This window comes from Protopterus annectens, chromosome 12.part0 (genome assembly GCF_019279795.1).
Source record: "Protopterus annectens isolate FY-2018-M chromosome 12.part0, PAN1.0, whole genome shotgun sequence".
Taxonomy (NCBI): Eukaryota; Metazoa; Chordata; order Ceratodontiformes; family Protopteridae; genus Protopterus; species Protopterus annectens.
Window position 1 is genome coordinate 1,512,166,727 of NC_056746.1, and position 22,715 is coordinate 1,512,189,441.

General features: G+C 41.5%; 1 non-coding gene across 1 annotated transcript; it reads left to right on the forward strand.

The window, feature by feature from the left end:
• The first annotated feature begins 406 nt into the window (after positions 1-406).
• Positions 407-478, forward strand: TRNAE-CUC. Its single transcript has one exon. It is a non-coding gene; the product is annotated as a tRNA-Glu (tRNA).
• The last annotated feature ends 22,237 nt before the right edge of the window (positions 479-22,715 follow it).

Here is a 22,715-nt window from a genome sequence, read left to right on the forward strand (position 1 = left end):
AGATGTACAAATGCACATGCGCAAAGAAGCAGCAACAATTCTGGAAACCGCCGTTTGCCTTCTACAAACAGCATTCGTTAGAGCTCTTTCGGTAAATAGAGAGCGTACCAGTTCTTTGGATTCCTGTGGACTGATTTTTTTCCAGGCCAGCATGTTATACTGAACCTGACCCCCGTCTTCTTTCTCGAGCGTCACAATAACGTTTGGGCATTAGATGTAGCGAGAATAAATTCCTGCAAAACGTTTATATTTAGTGAAGTAATTTGTTTTGCTGTTGATGTATACTGCCTCAAAATAAAAACACAAAATACCAGGTATTATATTGCATAAATTTATATAAAATATTTTGGTTGTACCTCATAAACATTGCAGTTGAAATACACTGAAAAAGTGATTTACCTCAGCTTCCCTGGTGGTCTAGTGGTTAGGATTCGGCGCTCTCACCGCCGCGGCCCGGGTTCGATTCCCGGTCAGGGAAACAGTCTTTTTTTTTCCTTGGAATATTAAAATTATTTGCACATGACCTTTTTTGCCTTTCACCCGAATCCTAGGAGTAACATTACAGTTTAGTAGCTTTGTAACAAAATAATTTTTACTACGTACAATGTTATAAATTGACCCTTTCATTTTGCCTTTTATCTTAGTATTTGGAGAAGCATTATAGTTAATAAAGGCATATTGTTTTCACTTTAGAAATAAAAAGTTGTAGTCTTATTTACTTGTCACATGTTGGATTTATATTATGAAAGCAGCTGAAATGCTTGGCGAAACAAGTTGCAAAGTGCGGAAAAAGACGTCTGCGGTATAGTGTGCAGAATGACTTTTGGTGCCTGGCTCCCATTAATTTGTTGGGATAGGCTCCAGTGTCTCTGCAGCCACGTATAGGATAAAGTGGAGTTATCAGAAAAAGGATGTATGTGTGGAAAAAAAGACTTTCCTCTGATCACGGAGCAGTATCAGGCCTCCTCATAGAGGGCAGCCACTCCTAACCATTTCATAATCAAGAAAATTTGCATTCCAATGTGTGACATGCTGGTATCCAAATACATTTGTGAAATGTTTTATTTAGCAGCTTGTTTTATAAATTTCTATCGATATTTATTACATTATATGAGATATATACGTGATTAGGGACCACTGCCCCATTGCAAAAAAATTATCGGTAAAGTGAGACCTGCATTTATAATTGTAACTTCCTCAACTGAATAAAAAAGTTTAAAATTGAGATGCTATGCATTTCAGTCAGCTACTACGACTGTTAAGATTTGCAAAACATATGGTATTCAGCATTCTGCATGCATTCAATGATGTTGATCATATCGATCATCACAGGTCTCAACCATTTAAGAGGCCAATGTGGAACACAGCGTAGCAATGTGCGAGTGACAAATAGTCAAAATGTGGAAGACCTTACTTTCATACAGCACAAACAGGTACCATTTATTAGGCCTGTTTGAAGTGGGCTTCTTGCAAAAAAAATGAATGCTGTATATCTGTAAATTTCAATGAAAAACACACACTCGATTCAAATGATATAAGCCATACAAATTACTTCATTCATATATAGTCATATATTTATTTTTTGTTTGCAAATCTTTACCTTCAATTACATTTTCATACTCGTTTTCCAAACAAAAGTCCAGCAACATGCAAGTGGCTTATAGAAACGTTGGAAACACAAAGAATTACTAAAATAAAGAAATTCTGATCACACACAGACAGGATCACCTATTGCCAAGTGACATATGTACACCTAATGATTACAGTGTCCTGCATACTCAAAGACATACAATTACTAAAATATCAGAATAGGCAAGAGGCAACTGGCATAAAGAAACTCAGGTAGTTTAAATAGGTGTAGGAGTAACAGGGTGAACAAATAAGCAGTCTTAAATAAAAACACTTCCAGTTGTGGTTAAATCCAAGGCGCACACTATGACCAAAAAAACAAGAATACTTTACTGAAAGTTAAGCGCTTTCGTCCCTATTACATAAGGGACTTCTTCAGAAAAAACAAGCAGTCTTGGCAAACATCAAGGATCAAAGCAACGCTAATTTCATGGACTTAATCAGATTCCTATCCTAACTTAGGAATGGGTCTCCATTCCCCTCAAAATAGTGAAAACAAATATTTAGATAGAGATATTATTATGAAAAAGGAGATCAACAGAACCCCATTCCACAAACAATCAAATTTACACTGTTTCCCCAGCAAGGAAGCTATTTCTATTGTTTACTCTCAGCATTTTACTCTTGACCCAATACTTACCACAGTTAATTCCCGATATGTCTATAAATACTGTAAGAAATGTTTAGCAAAACACATTGTTTGTCACAATGAAATACTAACTTCCTTTCTGTAGTTTGCACATAACTTGTCTTACTTCAGGATAGACCTACTATGATGTTTTCACCAATAATAATCTGACCAACTTTTTTTTTCACCTTTAACAAACTATTTTGGAGTCAGGACTAAAAAAAAATCATGAAGAGTCAACCATGCCCACTCCACACCATCAAATACAGTAACAGCAGTTTGCAGACAGTCCCAAAAGCAGCAGTTGCTCGGCAGCTCAGGACTATCACCACAACCTTCCCCCTTTGCTAAAAGTTGTCAAAAAAACTAGAAAAGAAAATCTCACACAGCCCTTTTGAAAAATGTGACAAGAACCACAATGGGTCTACAGCTCAGGTCAGGTCAGAGGGCAAAGTACCTTGGCTGCTGCAATGTACAGTTGATAGTGCTGATTGAAAGCCCCAGGTCCAGCTAGTTGTTTCAGTTTGCTATTGCAGTTGTGCAAAAACTGTAGTGGCAAAGAATTTGATGATGTTGTATGCCTCCTGCTCACTTTGCGTTCAGAGAGTTTTTCAGAATGGCTCATATACCGCTATGCCAATTGGCTGTAATTGCGGTATATAAGCCAATCAAAAAATGAAAAAGGGAGCTGCAACTGTTCAGTGCGGAACAGCGAACAGTAGTCTTGGGCAATATTAAACGCGGAGCATTCCACACAATCCGGAGCACTTGGTGGGTAACTTGATCACTGCTGCAGCAGCCATACATATACAAATTATATCCTGTCAAGAATATAACAACCGACCATCTTCCAAAGCTTCAGGATACCATCCACATGCCCAAACTGTTAGACAGCTCAAGCTGAGCAGACTAAATACAAGTTTGGGCTCCAAGCCCTTCAGAGCTGTACTGCCATCAGCGAGTACACTCCTCTGAGGCTTTTGAGGATTGAGTCATCTTGTGCTGTTCTTTGTTGGGCCAATAAGTTCCCTTTGAGGGGGAAAAAAACTCTATTTAATAATGTGTTTATTATTGATAATTTAATCTTCAGGAAAGTTATTTAAAGCTAGAAGCATTTGTTTTAATGGACTATCACAAGACTGTAATGTTTAAAGTAATTGGAAACCATTTTTTCTGTGGAGAAATTGTGTTTATTTTACTTTGTGGGGTTGGCAACATGTTATGAAGTGTGCTTTACTGTGTTTGTGGAAAAAGTGACTTTTAAAGATTTTGTTGTATCTACCTGAATTTGCTGGTTATTTTCCCTCAAAGACTGTGGAATAATCTGCCCATCACATAGTATATCCTTCTTCCAACCAGAAAAAGAAAAAGTTAAGCAAACTGCCTGTGCTATCACAGTAGGCTAGCAGTTTGTCTCAGCCACAGATGGGTGACTATGCTACGGTCATTAGTTGTACCTCAGACCACTCAGCTTTTACCCTTAAGCCCTCTGGTGTAGCACCCACAGCTGCTATAGACTGGGGGTTAGCCACATCCTCTGTGACTGTTAGGGTCCCTTCAGTGGACAAGGAAGAGATACAATTGTTGATCCTGGGAGAGGGAACCAGGTAGTGCTTCTCTGTTTTGTCAGAATGCTGTGCCCAACCATGGGGAAGCTGCTGCTGCTGCCATTAATGACATTGTTGGTCCAGTTTTTCCTGTCCACCCCCCCCCCCGAAAACCTAACCATGTGTCTTCTCCTCAAATTTCCTTATACAGGAGAAGCTTACTGTGTCTGACAAGGGATTTAATTCAGGCTATTGATCATCTTGTAAAGTAGTTTATGGAAAAAGAAAGGAGGGGGTACCACCTTTTCTGAAGAAATTCAAGATTCTGAATCTGGACAGGACGATGAAGGTACACATTCTGTATTTTACTCTCAGATTTCTGATTCAGACTCTGAGGAGAGCTCAGATTCTGACTCTCCCCGGGGGGGGTCTCTCTCTCTCTCTCTCTCTCTCTGGTACTATTTTTAGAATGTGCCAGTGTTTTTAGTGGGAGAACGCTGAGATTTCTCAGTATTTAAGAAAATACTATGAGCTGTTAAAGAAGAAATTTCTAGAACCTGCACCCATTCCTCCAGTTCTGTCAGCTTTGAAGGATGCATGTGTTACTATTAGCAATTTTCGTGACAGTCAGCTAGCTTAGCTACCCCTAAAAAGGCAATAAAGTTCCTCAGTGTTTTAAGTTTTTCTACACTTTTCCCAAATGTGATCCAGCAACTATAGCTTTAGGTAACCCTTCTGCTGCTAAACACTTTGTTAATTCCATTCCTACTAATTCTGATAAGGATGAGAAGATTATTGATAAATATAGAAAAAAGGTGCATGTATCTGCAACTTTGGTTTTCAGAATTTTGAATTGTCAGACTCGTGTTAAGGTGTGTCCAAATTGAAAAAGCATGAGAAATGTTTTGTCTGCAGTTTCTTCTTGTGAGGTAAAATCTACTTCAAATAATTTAATTTCTTCTGTTGTTTCAAGTCACTACTCATTTTATACAGGGTGTGTATGACTCTGATACTTCTTCAACAGCTATGACCACTGGCACTGTTTTTTTTAGCGTCTTAATAATCACTTAACTTATAGGAAATCATACAAAGTCAAAGTAAACTTTATTGTTATACAGATCAACTCAGGGGAAAAAGTGCGATTATCAGACTATGATTTTTTTGAGGATTACCTTTCCAAAAGCCCTTACCATATTTGGAATCCCGAAGTTACACAAGAATATTTATGACCCTCCTTTGAGGCCAACTGTGGATGCTAAGGCATCAAAGACTTTTCCATTGGCAAAATATGTTGATTTTTATACTAAGGGGGTATTAAGTAAGGGGTCTATATTAAAACACTGAAACCTCACTTACGCAAATCCCTAAACACCGACACATAAATAGCGAACTGCGAGAACACCAAACGTCCTATAAGGCGAAATTCAAAATATCGAATTGCCATAGTTGTCCCTTATCCGGTATAGCTCCCTAATGTAAATGTGCAATAGTTACTGACCTTAGGGTTAGAGTGCGGGTTAAGGTAAGTGCATATATAGTAATACATGCAACCTACACTTTAGGGTTAGAACTAGGGTTACGTTAAGTGTATATATAGTAATATAGTTGTGTAGCTGAATATATATGTAAGTTATACTTTTCCCTTAGTTGGGTGTTGTTAGTTTATAGTTAGATACATTTGTGTGTAGTCCATTACCAGTATGAACAGCAGTGGGCTCAGAGCTGAACCCTGGTGTACACCCACTCCCACTGGGAACCCCTCAGTGAGGCCAAACACTGTTCGTACTTGAGTCACTGGGTCCTTGTACATAGCCTGTACTAATTCTACCAATGTTTCTGGGACTTCAAACCACCGCAGTACTGCCCAGGTCAGCTTTCTTGGGACCTTGTCATATGCTTTCTCCAAGTCTAGGAAAGCCCAGTTTGACTCTCTCCTCTTCTCAGGTATCTGTCTCAATGCAAACATCGGGTCAGTTGTGCTGCATCCTGATCTAAATCCGAACAGGTTGGAGGGGTCAGAGCAACAAAGCTGCTGTATGCAGACGATGTGGCAGTACAGGCAGACTGATCTAGAACTTCAGCAAAGGATAGGAGAATGTAATGCAAATCTGAAGGCACATGGGATGAAACTAAACACAGATAACAGTGGTAATGGCAGCAGATTGGGGAAATCAGAAGAAGCTGAGAATAGAGATAGATGGGAAGATAGTGGAACAGGTAAACAGCTTCAAGTATCTGGGAGGGGTGGTTGAGGAGAAGGGTAGTCTGAATGAAGAGGTCAAAACTAGAATCAGAGGGGCTGCAGCCAACTGGCATAGAGTATCAGGTGTAGTATATGACAGAAGAATGCCAAAGAAGCTGAAATGTAAGGTGTACAAGACAGTGTTGCGACCAGTACTGCTGTATGGTACAGAAACCTGGGCAGTAAAGGCAGAACAGTTGAAGAAGCTAGAGGTGATGGAAATGAAGTGCCTGAGAAAGGTGGTAGGATGCACACTGCGGGACAGGCGAAGAAATGAGGACATAAGAGCAGAAGCCAAAGTAGCTCCAATTGCAGAAAAGATCAAAGAAAACAGATTACGATGGTATGGGCACATGTGTAGAAAAGCAGAAGACAATCTGGTGAGGGAGATTTGGGACAGACAGGAAGAAAATAAGAAGAAGCGAGGGCGTCCAGCAAAGAGGTGGATGGATTGTGTGAAAGAAGATCTGCGACAGTCAGGCATGAGTGTTGAAGAAGGCAGGAGAGTGGCACTGAATCGAGAGAGTTGGCGACAGTTAATATGATACCCCGACCCCATGTAAATGGGAAAAAAGATGATGGTGACATTTGTGTGTAGTGAATGTTTGATTAGGATATGGGATATTTGGGTGAAGTGTAGATATGGGGAAGTGTGGATTACTTATTTTGTTTGGGTAGATAGTACGTAGCGGGCGGTGGGGTTGGCCAACTATGGCAATTCGATATTTTGAATTTCGGGCTTCAGGACGTTCGTGTTCTTGCGGTTTGCTATTTGTGTGTTGGCGTTTAGGGATTCACGTAGGTGAGGTTTCTGTGTTTTAATGTAGACCCTTAAGTAAGTATAGCCATATATACAAGGATTCATGGGATTTTTTATCCAAAGTCAGTACCTAATTATATTCAGACAGTTTATTGTTTGTAACTATAGATGTTTGTGACTTGTTCTCTGTCATCCCACATGAGGAAGGACTTGACTTATTTTACAGGTTTTTGTGCAGTAGTCAGGATTTGATCATAGCAAAGTCCTTTCCATTAGAATCTTAATGAAAGCTATTCTTAAGAACAACTTTGTGATTTTTGAAAATCAGTTGTTTGAGCAAAAGAAGGGAGTGGCCATGGGGGCCACCTATGCCCTGGTGTTTGCTAATATGTTATTAGTGCAATGGGAGAATATGGTGGTACTAAATTCTGAATTCTTGAGGTGCTGGTCTTTGTATGGTTGTTTTTGGACGACATCATTATTTTTTTGGATAGACACCTATGAAAGACTTGACCATTTTTTCAGTACATCAATACCAGTACCAACTTTTTGAAATTCACAATGGAGGTTAATGAGGAAAGGGTCCATTATTTGGATGTAGGTATTTTTAAAAACAGGATGGCAAGGAAATTCAAATCCTCCATTTATAGGAAGCTCATCCACTCCAGTTCACTACTCCATTTTAGCAGTGGGCACCCACAACATCAGAAACATTCATTAATCAAAGGGCAATGCGTGAGATTAGCCGGATGGTTAGTAGGGATGACTTGTTTCATGATGAATGTAGTGCTTTGCGGTGTATGTTGGAGAGGAGAGGATACCCTGGCCCTTTGCTTGACAGGACCTTTGAAGAAGTTAAGAATAAAAGAATAGATGGAATTTTTCCACCACTGGTAGGGAGATATGAGGGGGCACAAATGATTCTACAAAGTGAACTGTCCATGCAAATTAGACATATAGTGACTTTCAAAGAGCTTTAATTCTACCATACAGTTTACATTACGATGGCATTCCTAGGACTAGCCCGGTTAACAAATGTAAAATAAAAATAAAAATAAAATAAAATAAATAAATAAGGGAAATTATTAAGTACAATTGGGATATCTTTAGTGTTGCCTTGGAAATATTCCAAAAGGTTAGCGAAGATCCCATTATTAATTACAAAAAAGACTTTAGCCTTAAAACCATGCTTGAAAGGGGAGCAACAGCTTCGAAGGATGGGGGAATGCATAAATGTGGGTGATGCCCTCAGTGTAGATTTATATTGGAGGGTGAGGAAGTCAAGATTGCGGCTGGGGACTTTATAAAACTTTCTCACAAGTTTTATTGTATAGTGTTGGCATTGTATACATGGCCATCTGCCAAGATTGTAAAAGTTTCTATATAGGAAAAACAAAGGGCTAGTTTAGAAAAAGAATGTACCAGCATCAGTACAATATTTCTAGGGGTGATGAGAGGAATGTCCTAGCAAGGCATATAAAAAACTTTCCTGCACACAAATTCAAATTTACAGCGATTAATAAAGTGAACTTAGGACCAAGAGCGGGATCTGCTGACTTGCATTTAGAATATAAAGAACTGAAGTGGCAACTAAAATACAATGTGACAGTCAACCCAGGTCTAAATGAAACTGTTTATATGAACAGTGTGTAGAAATTAAAGGCAGAGTTGATTTTATAAGTAGAAGAGTTTTATTGTGTAACATCTTTTATCAATGCTTTTGTTGTTTTTTTTTATGACTGGATTTATTTATTAATATAGTTTATAATAAGAGGTGGAGTTTGCAGCTATTTGCAAAATTGCCCTGGGTTTTTAAAATGTTGTTTCTTATTCTTTAATTAGCTGATTTGGTTTTTAATCATGTTATTAGTTGGGTATTATTTAAATTGTGTGTAAAATTGTTCGTTATTATTCTGATGAAGTCCGATACCACTGACGAAAACACTCGTGTGTTTTAATAAACTATAACTACGGTAAAGGGTTTGTCCTGTCGTTTTTTTTTTTTTTTTTTTTTTTTTTTTTTTGAGTTCCAAGTTTTTATTTTTTATTTTGTTGATTAGTGCCATCTGCAGGGAGTTCCTTAGGTAGACATCTTTGCCTCATCTCTGAACAATCATCTGGCAAGTTTCTGCTCCAGGCCTTCCGGCAAGAAGGCCTGGAAGAGTGATGCCTTTTCTTTTCCTTGTTGAGGAATATTTCTGTATGGGTTTCCACTCTTTCCACTAATGTCCAGGGTACTTCTGAAGATAGAGAAGGAATCTCCCAAGATCATTGTAGTGACTCCCTTCTGGCCCAGACAGCTGTGGTTTTCCCTTATTTTGCAAATGGTCAGGGGCAATTACCACAAGCTTCCTCACAGATCTTAATTCCTTTTAGACACTTTTTACTGAAGATGTGCAGTAGGTACTAATGAAGGCAAGAAAGCTTCATACTAAAAAATTGTATTTTAGCAAATGGAAAAGATTTTCTCATTGGTGCCATCAGCATAATCAGCAGCCATACAGGGCAAGTTATTCTGTGGTTTTACAAAATTTGCATGAGTTCCTATCCTATGGCCTTTCTTAATCCTCTATCAAAGTTAATTTATTGGCCATTTTGGCATGTATGCCCATGGATCCTCCTCTTTCAGTGTATTCTTATGTCAAACTGAAAGGAGTTTTGCATATAAGAGCCTCCAAGAAAACCGGTGACCCCTCCTTGGGATCTTAATTTTGTGCTAGAGAAGTTGACTCCACTTAAACTAGCTAACCTGGTTGACTTGAGGTTCTTAACGTGGTTTTACTGATTGCTGTGACCTCTGCAAGAAGGGTATCCGAGTTGCAAGCTCCAATGGTGAGTCAACCCTATCTCATTTTCCACAGGGACAGGATTCTTTTGAGAACAAATTCTTCTTTTATGCATAAAGCGGTATCCCACTTTTCTTTAAGCCAAAGTATCTGTTTCCCAGTTTTCTTTCCTGAGAACAAAAATAAGGGAGAATGGATACTCCATACCTTGGATTTCCACAACATACTTCTGAACTGTCCAGATTTTCATAGAATGTCCAAATTTTTGCCTCATATTTTTGGTCTGTGTCTCATAAAATTTGTCATTTTATGACAAATAACTGAGGATTGAAATCACAAAATAATTGACGTACATTTGAGTTTCAGACTTTATATCCTTCAGAAAATGCATGCTAACAGAAATTCTGTAACTTGGCAACTTTGTGTTTATAAAAGCAATATTTAAAATCTGTCCCATTTTTGGGTCTTTGTCCCCCCCCCCATTATTTTAGGCTTTGTCCAGATTTCTTGAGCGAAGATACTGAGAGATATGGTCCACAGCCAAGTCAGGTACTATCTTGACATAACAGCCAGTTTCAAAACAGACTATTTTCAAATGGCTGTCTAAGCCTATTACATTTTGTTATACTCACTGCAACAAAACTATTCCAGGCAGGGTTAAGGAACACTCTACTAGGGTCTTGGCTTCATCTATGGCTTGTTGGATAGAGTTGGATTCTAGAAGTATCCTAGAAACTGCAACTTGGTCCTGTATACTTACTTTTACAAATCACTATAAGCTTGATCTATTTTCCAAGTCCAAATCAGGCTTTGCTAGGACCATTCTCCAGGGGCTCCTGGGTTCTTGTTCTTCCACCTCTCAAATGTACTTATCTAGGGTAATCTACCCATATAGCTAAGGCTACTGCAGCAGTGATCAATATGATGAACATAGTACAGCTGTGTAAGTTAACGTACCATAACAGTAGATATTCGAATAATCAATGCTACAGTAGCCACTCCTTCCATCCACCCCCACCTCCTTGTTTTTTGGTATGTTGTTTATGCCAGGGTGTAGTTAGTTAGTTTGTTGTTCTTCCTAGCATTGTCCTTTCATCACTCAGTCTCCCTCTCTCTCTCTACTGGCAGGAAAGCTGTGAAAGTGCTTGGTGCCAAAACTTGTCTTGTAGTCAGCTCATTTCGAGCTGCCTGACAGTTTGGGGACATGGAGGGTGCCCTGAAGCTTTGGACGCTGGCTGGCTGTTATATCTTTGGCATGATGCAACCCATTTAGCTAAGACTGCAGCAGTGATCTTACACAGTGTACTTTCTTATTGCTTATAGCCATCAGATATCAGATTGGTTGCATGTGCATTATAATGGATTTATCAACTGGTAACCAGATGGGTGTACTGATCAAAAGACTGCTGTGACCTGGGCTTTAAAGAGCAAGTAATACAATAATAACGTGATATGCATTTGGTAAAAGATTTGCAGAAGAATTTGTATAAGGGAAGACTGAAATAAATAAAACTAACAAACCTTCAAAAACAGGAACAACAAACAAATTCAGCAAAATACAGTGTGGCACTCCAAAGCTCGAACTAACATTAAAATCCACCATGTAATTAAATTTATTCAAAGTAAAATTTTATTTACAATAGTCAACTGATATGCGTTTTTGTTCTTATTTTTAAGAACTTCATCAGATAACAAACCTGTTGAACAATAGAGTTTAAATAACAATTCGGATACACGTAATTAGGTACGCTGATCTAATCGGATCTAGTCTAAAATTAGTTGTTCCTGTTTTTGGCGGTTTGTTAATTTTTGGACTATGCCATTTTTGTATACTGGCAATTATACCTAAATGTGATGAATTGGCCAGGTTTAAATGACCAAGTTACGTCTATATTATATATATATATATATATATATATATATAATTTTATTATTTTGTATATGAATATGTATGTATTTTTAATAACTTAAATTGGTAAGAGGAGTTGTGAAATGTTGGTAATAGGATTTATGTTTAGTTGAAATGTGGGGGGGGGGGTGATCAGCTGACCTAATTACGTGTGTCTGAATTGTTATTTAAACTATATAGTTCAAAAGGTTTATCTGATGAAGTTCTTAATAAGAACAAAATTGCTTATCAGTTGACTATTGTAAATAAAAAGTTACTTTGAGTTAATTTACTTATGTGGTGGATTTTAATGTTAGTACGAGCTTTGGAGTGCTGCTCTGTTTTGTTGAAACAAATAAAAAACAAATGAGAAAGCATTTACCGCCACAATGATAGTATAAAATTTAATGCAGTTGTAGATATAATATTATAACTAACTTAGACGAAACGTAACTACATAAATAAAAATAAACTGTTATTATTTTCTGTTACAGTGACCGTCCCCAAAGAGGAGGATCACAGTGAGAAGGATTATGTTAATTTTCACTTTGGGGAGGATAATTATAACACTATCCTCTGCATTACAGCCCTTATCCAGGCATTTGTTTTACAAGTATCCCTTCTGACTCAATGAGTCCTACTTCTGGTTTCACACTAGCACCCTAGAGAAACTTGGTAGAACAGAAGACACCCATTCATGGGAGGGACTGTCAGGTGTCCTCTTCAGTTTTTTGTTTATTTTAATTAATTATTACCTTTAAATAATTAATAATATGATTTTGATTATTCCATTGAAATCTGCGGGCTAATCAAGAAAAAAATATTCACTGAGATCAGTACTCTACCCAGTTAACAAAAAAATATGTTTATATATATATATTATATATAAGTACTTTAGCACAAACACACCTGCTCTCTACCCTTCTTTATGCCTCACCAATTTTTACAAACTTATCTAAATCCAATTTCAATAAACTCGCAACAGCATATAACAATATAGCCAGATTTGCAACAGGAGCCCCTTTTCATACCCATCATTGCTCTAATCTTAAACAACTAGGCTGGCTAGAACTACAAAATCAAATTCTACTACAGCAACGAACCATCACCCACAAAATCTTCTATCAGCCTGCTAATACTACTATACTTAGCTCTCTTATTACTCCTTATAAAAACATCTCTTCCTTACGCTCTGCCACCAAGCTTCTAGCGGACTCCTATAAATCCAACAACAAAGCAGGGAACAGTTTGTTCGCCAACTGTATTGCACCTGCCTGGAACAAGCTTCCAAGTGAAATTACCGCAATTACCTCTTTAAATACTTTCAGGAAGTATCTTAAAACTTTGCTTAATTCAATATGGCTCTGCCCTTGTACTAACCCTGACTAAACTTTTTTTTTCTCTCCACTACTATTTCCTTGACCTTCTAATCTTCACTTGCTTTCTACAGTTCTTTTGTTCTATTCTCTAATGATCCATTTTACTGAAAGTGGGGAAAAAAAAAACAATTTGTACTTATTTATTTTGCTTAAGAATTTCATTATATACAACTGCACAATTGTAAATATTTCCTTATGAATAATAAGTAATGTATCTACTGTCTGTTTGTGGAGCTTTTCTCCCCGGGCTTCCACTGAAAATGGACATATATCCAGCTAGACTAGCCCGGTCAACAAATGTAAAATAAATAAATAAATTAATATGTATGTATATGTATATGTATATATATATATATATATATATATATATGTGTGTGTGTGTGTGTGTGTGTGTATATATATATATATATATATATATATATATATATATATATATATATATATATATATATGGGTTCACTTTGTAATTTCAAAATACTGAAATCTCTAATTTCAGTATTTCGAACTTACAAAGCCGCATACTCACATTTCCGAAACCGGCAGAAGCGCGAAATTCAAAATCCCGAAGCACTGATCGTTTGAATTTCTGCTTCTGGTGGTATGGTATGTGGATTTTTGGGTTTAATTTTGGTAAGTTTATGTGTGTAAGTATGTTGGTTAGGGGTTTAGTGTGTATAAGTGTGTGTTGTGACTGTTATGTGTGTGTTTGAGGGACTGTAAGATGTGTGTGTGTGAGTTTCGTTTGTGTTTCTGTTTGTGCGATCTCAGAGTTAGAATATATGAGTAGGGGGGGTGTGGGTATATATTTTAACAGAGTTTGATTGTGGGGGGGCTTTGTATATGTTTATGTGTGTATTGTATGTGTAGCATAATTACGGGATTTTGAATTTCGTGGTTGTGTGTTTTCGAATTTGTGAGTTGTAGTTGGGTTTTTGGCTTTGTGATTTTGAAATACTGAAATTCGAGATTTCAGTATTTCGAAATTACAAAGTGGACCCATAGATATATATATAGGAATACTACTAAATCTCGAACTTTTGAAATCTGAAATACCCGAAACCCCACATTACCGAAAGACCAGAAGCGATGTTAAGGGATTTTGAGTTAGCGCTTCTGGTGTTGCAGTTCAGGTAAGTATGTGTGTGTAAGTGTGTTTGTGAGGGGCTTTAGTGTGTGTTGTGACTGTGGTGTGTGTGTGTGTGTGTGTATGTGTGTGTGAGAGGGGCTGTAGTGTGTGGGTGTGAGTTTGCCTTGTGTGTATGTTTGTGCGATTTCGGAGTTAGAATATTAAAGTGGGGGGGGGTGTGGGAGGAACATCTTTTGTGTAGGGTGGTTTGTTTGGTTATGGGGGGAGGCTGTGTGCATGTTTGTGTTTGTGTGTGTGTGCTGTATGTATGTAGTACTTTTGCAATTTTTTAATTTTGTGGTTTTAACATTTCGGTAATGTGGGGTTTCGGGCTTATAGTCTCGGTATTTTGGCCTTCGGGATTGTGTAATTCCGAGATTCAGTAGTGAATCCACACACACACACACACATACATACATATATATATATATATATATATATATATATATATATATATATATATATATATATATACACACATACAGTGGATATAAAAAGTATACACACCCCCTGTTAAAATGCCAGTTTTTTTTGTGGTATAAAAAAATGAGACCACAATAAATAATTTCAAAACTTTTCCCACCTTTAATGTGACCTATAACCTGTACAATTCAATTGAAAAACAAACAGATCTGTTAGGGGAAAAAATAAAAAGCGTACAATAAGCTGGTTGCATAAGTGTGCACACCCTTAAACTAATACTTTGTTGAAGCACCTTTTCATTTAATTACAGCATTCAGTCTTCTTGGGTACGCACCTGCCGTCAATTAAAGAGACTCTGATTAACCCCAAATAAAGTTCAGCTGTTCTAGCAGGATTTTCCTGACATTTACTTAGTTGCCTGCTACAGCAAAAGCCATGGTTCACAGAGAGCTTACAAAGCATCAAAGGAATTTAATTGTTGAAAGGTATCAGTCAGGAGAAGGGTACAAAAAATTTCCACGTCGTTGGATATACCATGGAACACAGTGAAGACAGTCATCAAAAAAGTGCAGGAAATATGGGACAACAGTGACGTTGCAAAGAACTGTACATCCCGCCAAAATTGATGAAAAGACAAGACAAAAAATGGTCAAGGAGGATGCCAAGGGACCTACAGTAACACTGAAGGAGCTGCAGGAATTTCTGCAAGTACTGATTGTGTACTACATGTAACAACAGTCTCCTGTATTCTCCATCTGTCTGGGCTATGGGGTAGGGTTGCAAGACGGAAGCCATTTCTTACACTGAAAAACATCCATGCCTGGCTAAAATTTGCAAAACAATACATCGTTTCCCAAAAGCATGTGGGAAAATGTGTTATGGTCTGATGAGACCAAGGTTGAACTTTTTGGCTACAATTCCAAAAGGTATGTCTGGTGCAGAAACAACACTTCGCATCACCAAAAGAACATCCCCACGGTGAAGCATGGTGGTGGCAGTATCATGCTTTGGGGTTGCTTTTCTTCAGCTGGAACTGGGGCTTTAGTCAAGGTGGAGGGAATTATGAACAGTTCCAAATACCAGTCACTTTTGGCCCAAAACATTCAGGTATCTGCTGGAAAGCAGAAGATAAAGAGGAATTTCACCTTTCAACATGACAAAGACCCCAGGCATACATCTAAATCAACAAAAGAATGGCTTCACCAGAAGAAAATTAAAGTTTTGGAATGGCCCAACCAGAGCCCAGAACTAAATCCAATAGATAATCTGTGGGTGACCTGAAGAGGGCTGTGCACAAGAGATGCCTTCGCAATCTGACAGATTTCGAGCACTTTTGCAAGGAAGTGTGGGCAAATATTGCCAAGTCAAGATGCGCCATGCTGATAGACTCCTACCCAAGAAGACTGAATGCTGTAATTAAATTAAAAGGTGCTTCAACAAAGTATTAGTTTAAGGGTGTGCACACTTATGCATCTAGCTTATTGTATGTTTTTTATTTTTTATATTTTTGCCCCTAACAGATTTGTTTGTTTTTCAACTGAATTGTACAGGTTATAGGTCACATTAAAGGTTGGAAAAGTTTTGAAATGATTTATTGTGGTCTCATTTATTTATATCAGAAAAACAGGGCTGTGTGCACTTTTTATGTCCACTGTATAATAAACACTGAATAAGTATGCAGTATATAATAAAGGATTTAGCCATGGCTGGTCTGGTAACAGTCAGCCATGAAAATTTGTATTAATCACACATGAATGTTAGACATTACTGTTATGCAAAGACCTTATTAAAAAAAGCTTACTTATCCTGTTAAAACAATGGCAGTGTATTACAGCATTACCTTTCTGTTCAGTCTCATCTTTCAAACTAAAATGGTCTGGGACACTTTTTAGATATGCTGCACACGTCAACCAGCGCATTAGATGGCACTTGCACATACATTGGTTTTGGTGCAGAAGATGTGCTCTTTTTTAAAGTGCTGGTATGTTTAGGTGCAGATGTTCATACTCCATAAAGACACCATGGGAGTTTTAAACATTTATTTTAATTCAGTACAGTATCTCTATCTATCTATCTATCTATCTATCTATCTATCTATCTATCTATCTATCTATCTATCTATCTATCTATATCCACCCACAATTCCTTTTTCCCATTTTTGCACGAGATTGGAGTGTCACTGTAGTAGTGACAATCATCTAGAACCATTGTTCACACCACAGAGTTTCTATGTGTATAATGACTGGTTTACTTGCATAGTCTTGTAGGAAATTGAACATTTCCCACAAGAACAAGTCCAGGTCAAAGTCATAAAAGGGGGACATGACATCACTGTGAGTGCAAATTAATAAAAATGTTACTTTTGCCATTTCTTCTGCATGAAGCAGAGAGAGAGAATAAACAACTGGCATTGAAAGCACTTTTCCACCCTCCGCACACATGCTTCAATGTTTTCAGCTCAGTTTCCAGAATATGTAAGTGAACAGCTAGTCATTGATTGCATTTTAAAATCTTAGTTAGCATTTCATTATATTATTTGGCTTATATGATTTAATCTGATATTGTTAATTCTTGTTCATTCCTTACGCATGGGTATCGGTTCCGACCTCGGAACCGAGCCAGACATTTTCCAAACTCGCGTCAGCTACAAAATCTCGAGCTAAACTCTTACCTATAACCCTCCTCTCCCTGTTACCTCAGATTTCGTTTGCCGCGTTGCCATTTGGTCGTGTCAAGCTGCTTCTCTTGAGCTAAGTATAGTTATGTGTTGTCAGAATAGTCATTTATATAACTTTTTCTGTCAGAAATATTTCCATTTTGTTGTCTCTTACCCTATCGCATCTAGCAACCATATTTTCTTGAGTTTTTCTTCTCTTTTCTCTACACCTTTTACCACGAGGTATTTCTCCCCTACCATCATTAGTAATCTTCTTTTTTTCATACCTTCGGGTATTCTTTTGTACCATTGCTGGTACCCTTTCTACTATGCCCTTTTTCTATCATGGCAGATAAGAAAGGTAGTCCCGGTTTTAAAAGGTTTTCTGATTGTGGACACAAATTACCTACATCTGATGCACACTCTTTGTGCGTTTATTGTTTGGGGGCGTCCCATTTATCTGTTGACCCACCCTGTACCATCTATGAACATTTTTCTAACAGAACCTTGTTACAAAGGAAAAACAAGTTGTTGCTGAAGGGACTTCTTAAATCTCCCTTTTCAGAAACTATTTCTGGGTCAGAGGCCTGAACTCCTCCTAGAGCCCATAAGAAAATTTTGGATGTTCCTACTAAGGCCAAGTCTTTGTCTTCGTCCCCGGCTGGGAACACCCGCCAACCAAAACCTAAAAAGGCTAAAGTTTCCACTTCGGAGCTTACTCAGTCAGCTCCAGTGCTTTCGGTGTCTAGACTTTCGGCACCGAGGCCTTCGGCTCCATTAGTGATCTTGGCTCCATCTTCTCCTGCAGCCTTCACTATATCGGCACCGAGGGGCTCCTCGGTTCAGACTATTACTACTCCTGTATCGGCACCGACTGCTCAGTCGGCGCAGACCTTGACCATATTGGCTCCGACATCTTACTTGGAACAGACGCCTCGGTTGTTGGCTCCAATTTTGTTGGTTCCAGCTTTGGTACCGGCAACCACATCTGCACCGATCCTTGTGTCAGTGCAGACCGTGACCTCGGCACCGATGCCTTCCTTGTTGCAGACACCCGTAGTCCAGTCTCTCTCGGCACCATTGTTCTCGGTTTGGACTGGTGAGGTGGGCACCGAGTTTGTCTCTTCTGTGGACAGGCCTGTTTCTCCCTCAGTCTCTGTGAGGTCCACTAGAAGCCTTTCCGAACACAATGTGTTGTGTCTTGTGGATCAAGTGCTTTTGGCCAGAGGTATCCCACCCACCAGGACATATCCTTCCTTGGCAGGTGATCACCCATCTCCAAAGACCCCTTCTTATTCTCCTCCTTCATTACCTTTGAAGTCCATTGATATAGCACAGTCTTCCCCCTCTGCGGTTCCCTTTATGGATCTCACTAAGGAACCGCAGTTGCCTTCGTGGCAGGAAAGTTTTGCTACGACCCAGGATGACAGTTGTGACACGTGTAATTTGCTGCTCCACAGCCATCTTGGGACTCCGAGTTGGCAGGCTGAGCCACTTAGGGGAGGGATGACCCCTGTCCTGGACACTCACTTGTCTTCAGGTGGACCAGCCTTTCAACTGATTGAGAAGGCTTTCACTTCTGCTGGCGATACTGGATTGTCTATCCCCCCGCCTACCTCTGGTACACTGGTTTCACAAGTCGCACCTAGCGGACACCGGGTGCAAGGGCCTCTGGACATATTCCCACAGGGACCCCTTTTCTGCTGTCTTCCCCAGCTTCTCCCTCTGAGGAAGTCCACCGAAAAAGTTTGTGTAAGAAGAAGCACATGGACTCCACAGAGGAGTCCCTCACTGAAGACACAGACTTTGATGAGGGGGAAGGATACCCTCGGTCACCCTTTGAGGTATCCTTCGGTGATATCCTTGAAATCCTTAAACAGAGAGGCGACTGGCAGCCCTCTAATCCGACCTCTGAGGAGTCTGTGTTCCTGCAGGTTTTTCGCACCCGACCCCCCTACCTCCTGGGTTACTCCACCTGCCGATGAACTTGTCCGGCTTATCGTGCAGCATGCGTGGAAGGCTCCTGACACTGTTGAGGCTATTCCCCGGAGGCTAGATAAGATTTTGTCCCCTCCTGCTACGGATCCCCATTGGTCAAAAGGTCTTCCTGTGGATGCTGTAGTGATGGCAGCCGCAACAAAAAAGGATCTGGCAGAAGAAGAAAGCCAGACTGTCCATCTGCCTAACAGAGTCCCGGGCCCTGGACAGGATAGGGAAGTGCACCTTTGCATCAGCGACTTTTACTATCAGGTCCCTGAATTATATGGCACACTTTGCCAGGCTTCAAAGGGATCTGATTTTCGAGCTCTCTGAAACCTTGGCTGGTGCCATGTCTGATGAGGTCCGTGACAAAGTGGCCTCTCAGCTGGCCACCATTGAGTTAATATCTAACTCCTCTATGCGACTGATATCTCATGCATCAGAAGGAGCAGCTAGAGCGCTGGGTTCAGCTGCGGTCTTGAGATGACACGCCTGGATGTGCTTGTGCAATTTCGTGGAACCCTTTAAGACTTTCTTTCTTAACGCTCCCACTGAGGCTTCTTCGTTGTTTGGACCCAAAGTTAAAAGCACACTGGCCAGATGCAAACAGGACGGTAAGACCCTTTCTGCCGTAGGTGTCCATTATTCTACCCCTCGGTGTGCTTTCTCCCGAAACCAAAAGAGTGGGAAGATACGGTTCAAGAAATCTCGGGGTCCTTTCTGTGACACACAGGCCGAGTTCTCCCCTAGAGGCAGAGGGGGAATCTCACAGGGAAGACGCTCCTTTCGGGGCAGAGGGTGTCCGTGTAACCAGTGATCTGAAGTAGTTACTTCATTTGATCTGCAACCTATGGGTGTCTGATCCGACCTCGGATCCAATCCAGCAGCTTTCCAAGCTCCAAGATCCTCCCCCCTACCCATAATCCCCTACTACCAACCACATTACCTCAGATCGTTTTTTGCCGCGGCTGAAGAGGCTTCCCTGTGAAGAGCTCCTGGCTGGGTGAGATCATTGCTGGTTTTAAACCAACTTTTTTCAATCAAAGTTGTCGTGTGTGTGTTAGTCCCTTTTTCTGCTTCTTGTGCTAGTTTTTGGTCCCTTTTCTGTTTAATTACTAGCTTATCTTCACTCCCCTCCTCCTCCTAGTGTTTGGGTGTGTGTGTGAATGATGTCTGAAGGGCCTAAGGCCGTTTTTTCTAAATGTACTGAGTGTGGCCACAAACTTTCTCCAGCTGATGGCCACATTCAGTGCATTTTGTGCCTGGGGGCAGCCCATCTGTCAGAGGCCTGCCAGATCTGCACGGCCTTTAGCCCCCGGGCACTTTGGGATAGGAGGAACAAGCTGATCCTGGCGGGAAAGCTCCCCCAGGAGTCAGCTTCTTCTTCTCCTCCCTTTCGGGCTCCAGCTGCTTCGGCAGCTTCGGCGCCGTCTATTCCCTTAGCTCTACCCGGGACTCAACCTCCCTCATCGGGTTTGAGCTCTGGGGAAACTAGTGCCTCTTCCCTTAGAGAGAAGAGGCGCAAGGATAAGGAAGGACATAAGTCCCACAAAAGGTGGGCCGAATCTCATCCTTCGGCTCCGCCAGCGAAACTGCTTAAGTCTCCCTCGAGGGTCTCTGGATTCCCCCTCCTCTCGGTGCCGTTCGCCCTGTTTTTCGCCGGAGCCGGAGGAGGAGGATTGGTCTCCCTCGAGATTTTCGAGGCGGCCCTCCTGGCCCGCCTCTACTACATCCGGGTCGACCCGAAGCATCTCCGAAGCGGATATGGATCGGATGATGCGTCGGTTCTTACAGACCCAAATGCAGATGGGGATGCTCTTGCCTCCCCCCCTCTGGGGGGGGAGTGCAGCCCCCATATTTGCCCCGATCATTCCTTCTCCAACTCGTTTTCGGGTCTCGGAGTCATCGGATCCAGGCCCTTTCGGACCCGGGGAATTGTCGGCACCGATAGCTGTGGTCTCTTCGACGCCGACTATACCTTCGAGCTTGTCGGACCCGAGCTCTCGGGGCCGAGGGCTGAGCGTCAGATCCGAGGGAGTTGCTGTGTCTTCGGCGCTGTTGGCGTCAGAGCACACCTCTGCCTCGGCACCGACTGCATCGGCTGTGACCCCGATCCCTTCCTCGGATCTGAGGTGATTGCTCTCAGAGGCTGGCGAGAGTGGCTCTCCTTCGGCTTTTGAGGTAGTGGAGAGGGTACTGTCGAGGTCCTCCAGATCCCCGACCCGGGCTTCGGATCCACCCGTACCCCCACTGTATGAGAGTCTGTCTTCCATCATCCGTCCATCGGGACAGCCTGCCCAAGCCCTCCAGCTAGTTCCCGTGGAGGAACAACAACCCGTGGACGAGCCCTCTTCAGACAGTCCCACCGAGGAGGTCCGTCTGAAACATTGGTGCAAAAGGAGGCATGTGGACTCCCCCGAGTTCGTTACCACAGACACAGACTTAGATGATACGGAGGGTTCCCCAGGGTCACCCCCTGAAGATGTCTCCTTTGGAGACATCATGGAAATGTTGCGTGTCAGAGGGGGGTGGTCAGCCCAAAAGCCCTCCCTTGATGAGTCCGTGTTCCTGGAGGCCTTTGAGGCAGGCCCATCTACCTCCTGGGTGTCCCCTCCGGCCGACCCCCTGGTGGACTTAATTACCACCAGGGCTTGGAAGGAGCCCGACACCGTGGAGCCAATCCCTAGGCGCCCCAATAAAGTCCTCAGCCCACCCACAGATAGACCGTCTTGGGCCAAAGGAACCCCCATTGATGCTATGTTGGTGGCGGCGGCCACCAAGAAAGAACTTGCGCAGGAGAGTTTTTCGGTTCACCCGCCGGATAAGGAATCTCGAGCGCTTGACCGGATTGGGAAGCGGATGTTTGCTTCAGCGACCTTTTCCATAAGGGCTCTGAACTATATGGCACATACCATTAGGCTACAGCGAGACTTGATTAAAGAATACGCTGCAGCCCCCCCGGAGACCATGTCGGTCCCAGACAAAAAGGTTTTTGAGACTCGAATGGCCACTCTAAAATCCATCTCCAATACATCTATGTGGCTTCTCTCCCATGCAACGGAGGGAGCCGCTAGAGCTAGCGGAGCCGGGGTCGTCTTGCGACGTCTCTCCTGGCTCCATCTGTGCGACTTCACGGATCCCTTCAAGGCGTCCTTCGCGAACGCCCCTTTTGACGGTTCTGCCTTGTTTGGCAAAACTGTTCGCGACACGCTGGTCTAAAGCAAAAAGGACGGGAAGACGCTGTCTGCTGTCGGAGTCCGCTTCTCTAATCCCCAAAGATCCTTCTCCAGGAATCAGATGGGACAAAAGAAGCTGTGGTTCCGTAAGTCTCAGCAATCCCATCCTGCTGCGGACCACTCATCCTCTAGAGGCAGACGAGGACAAGGTGGACGCCGGCCCAGAGGCAGAGGGGAGCCGCGTAATTTCGGGTCTAGAGAACCTTTCTCGGACAGACCCGCGTAACAGCCCTGAGGGCTTGCCCGACTGTCCCTCTCTGGAGGCAGTCGGGGGGGGTGGTTGTCTGAGCACCTGTCAAACTGGGAGTCCCTTACAACAGATCGATGGGTGCTCCAGATCATATCCAGAGGTTACTCCATTCCATTCATAAACCTTCCCCCCAAACCCAGACGTTTCCCCGATGTCCCACCCGATCAGAGGGAGGCAGCGGCTTT